This window comes from Olea europaea, unplaced genomic scaffold (assembly GCF_002742605.1).
Source record: "Olea europaea var. sylvestris unplaced genomic scaffold, O_europaea_v1 scaffold311, whole genome shotgun sequence".
Lineage (NCBI taxonomy): Eukaryota > Viridiplantae > Streptophyta > Magnoliopsida > Lamiales > Oleaceae > Olea > Olea europaea.
The window spans coordinates 927,847-931,148 of record NW_019249854.1 but is presented as its reverse complement, the minus strand read 5'-3'; the positions used below and the strand labels follow the sequence as shown (position 1 = coordinate 931,148).

At 38.1% G+C, this 3,302-nt stretch overlaps 1 pseudogene; it reads right to left on the bottom strand.

Moving 5' to 3' along the window:
* LOC111385229 overlaps positions 1–1,508 on the bottom strand; it is a 21,311-nt pseudogene extending 19,803 nt beyond the window's left edge.
* Between the last annotated feature and the right edge of the window lie 1,794 nt (positions 1,509–3,302).

The window sequence follows — 3,302 nt, the reverse complement described above, 5'->3', positions numbered from 1 at the left end:
ACATCCCATGAAAATGGAAAATTGGGACTTTCGTCATGTATGAGGTCAAAGAGGGTTCCATTGGAAATGAATTCATAAACTAGCAATGGAACTTCAGACTCTAAACAACATCCTAGTAGCTTCACAATATTTCTTTGATTTATTTGTGAAAGTATGACAACCTCGTTTATAAATTCCTCTTGTTGATTTGCATTGACTGATTGGGATTTCTTCACTGCGACTATTCTTCCATCTGATAGCATGCCTTTATAGACTGTACCTCGGCCTCCTTTACCTATTATTCGGCTTTCATTGAAGCGATCAGTTGCCTTCTCCAACTCCTTGGACCGGAAAAGTTTCATTCTCTCACATCTTCATTAGATGATATCTGTTGTTGTAACAAAAGACCTCCATTTCGCTAGAAAAATTTCTGTTTGCGCTTATTTCTTTTCTTCTTCTTTAGTACTTTGTACAACACGAAGGTAACCCCCAATAGGAACAATAATACCAAGGCTATGCATAAACCTGTATAAAAAATCCATAGCATCTATCTTAAGATAGTTAATTGTACCATCCTAGCCAATGTATCAAATGATCTCTGGTTGCAAAGGCAGATTTAGATAGTTTTATTAAGAATTCATTAGCTATAAACCACAACCTAAACATGCACCAGAAGTTTACACTGTCTTTTCCACCTATGTCAAAAATGATACTTTCTAAATTCTACATCACTTATTGCATGAGGATTCATTACCTGCATTAACTATAGGAGTATGTTGAAGGTTGCATGAGAAAGCAACCAAGACCATCTTTTCTGCCATCACCGAGATATCCTTTCCGACATTCACAATTGTAATTACCTGGAAGGCTATCGCAGGTTGCAAATTCATCACATGGACGATCCTTGCATTCATCAACATCTAGCAGAGGAAGTTTCATCAAATTAGCTCGATAATAGCCAGGCCAAAAACTGATGGTGTACATATTTTTATTGAATAGGGAAAAATCGTTATTAACTAACCTACGTAGCCCAGACTGAGATAAGGATTGCCCGCAGATCCTATATAGCATTTGCAATTGTATCCCCCTATTCCAGTACCAGAATCAACACAAATGCTTTCTCCATAATATATGTTAATGACAATCGAATTCTGAGTTTCAGTTCAATTTTTGTCCCCAATTTCCGATTCAATCACCAAGGGCACGTTATCTAATGAGATCGACATATTATTGAGATGAGATATGCGAAATGTGTTCCTATCCTGCTTTCCAAGAAATGCGTAGCCACAGGGATTAAATGACCAGACATTGCGATGACCATTCAAGCTTGTCAGCGAAATATGGAAATACTGTAAACCCTTTGTTATGGAGGCCTAGCAACAGCCAATTCTAGAGAAAACTCCTTCACTCAAATCCTAGATTTTCGAACATATACCAACGCAAGCACTTATGGAATCTTCCATATCTTCCAACAACAAATAGTCATCACATCCAATGACTGTGAGCTGGTTTTCAGTACTGTAAACCATTTGTTATGGAGGCCTAGCAACAGCCAATTCCAGAGCAAACTCCTTTACTCAAATCCTGGATTTTTGAACATATACCGACGCAAGCAGTTATGGAATCTTCCATATCTTCTAACAACGAATAGAATCACATCCAATGACTGTGAGCTGGTTTTCAATAGACAGGCTAAAAGAAGTGTTCATTAAATTGATAGATACCAAGTTATCGGTAGGTGCATTTCCATCTTTATCATAGCATACTGATGCCAAGGAATTCTTGACCCATATTTTGTTGTCAAAAATAGCTGTGACCTCAAGATCAGTTGTGTCACGAAAGGCCTTGGAAGGGTCTAAAAATGTATCACAGTTGATATTGAACGACGGATTGAGGGAACAACTAACATTTACGCCAATACCAAAAGGGTATGGAACAGTTAGATTCCCACACGTGCTTTGGCAGCCAGGTTTTGCAGTGGCGGTGTTACTATTATCAGCAAGCCATAGTGGAAGCTGTAGCCAAAAGAAAATAAAGACAGCAGTATGCAAAACCAAGTTCATTTGCATAATCAGTGGCCAACATTGCTTGCTTAGTCATGTAATTAATGAATTAACTCTTGGTTTTTCTACCTTAAGAAGAATAGATTTGGTTTCTTGTTGAAATTGCGGGGGGTAGAAGAAGTTGGATTGAACGACAGCCGGCAGAGAGTTTATGAGGTTTAAGATAATCGATAAAATCGAATTGTTTCCTTGTCTCTTCGGGGAGTACAAATATAAACTTGTATTACGAGGATTAGATCAGATTTTTCAGTTAACTTGAACTTTTTTTTAATCGGTAAATGTGAAATTCCATAGATCAAAATTAATTTACAAGTACACCGAGCATACCCAAAGAATCAGAAGGTAAGTAACCAATACATGTACACTGGACATACCTGGGAGTATCAAATAAAAACAGATGCACCAACATCGGTCTAAAAATCGACTACAAAAGATTCAAATTGAATCAAAACATATGGATACAAGGTGAACATAACTTTGTATACGTGTGTTTTAATTTGTCTTACAATAGATTCAAGTTGCGGCTTAATACCTTCAAAAATACATCGTTCCTTACCATCCAAATGTGGTACACAGTTGTTGCAAGTGCAACACGTTTTGCTCTACTTGGCCAAGTCTTACCACGGGCTTCCTTTTTCATCCATTTTAAAGAACTCAACAAGGTAGACGTGGTGCGTCGAATAGCCAACCAATGTTGGATATGATCCCAAACATCTCTACAAAAAGGGCATGAAAAGAAGAGGTGTTGGGCAGTTTCATCGAAGACTCCCGGACAGATTCGGTCCAAGTCAAGTCAAGATGCGTCAACCTGTCTTTAGTTTCCAATTTTCCCCGAACAGCTAACCAAAGGATGAATGAATGTTTAGGAGTGATAGAACATTCCCAAACAGAGGTGCCCAGTCGATTTTAAATCCTTTCGGCCCGAAGAAATCATAGGCAGCTTTGGTGCTGAAAATCCTAGAATCCGTCCAGTTACATAATCTGTTAATTCCAGCTTGTTCGTCGCTATGTGATTCAACAATGCTGTCTCTTATTTCCAGCAGCTTTTTAAGAAGTGGAGAATCATCTTTCTTCACTCTATATTTCCAACTATCCAAACCTCGAAGGTGTACTTTTTTTATCCATTTAATCCATAGATTATCCTTTTTGCTATGAATGTTCTAAAGAGTTTTGGAAAGGAGAGCAGCATTCCAACTTTTCATATCTCTAAAACCGAGCCCGCCCTCATGCTTTGGAAGGAAAATTTGATTCCAAGCTACC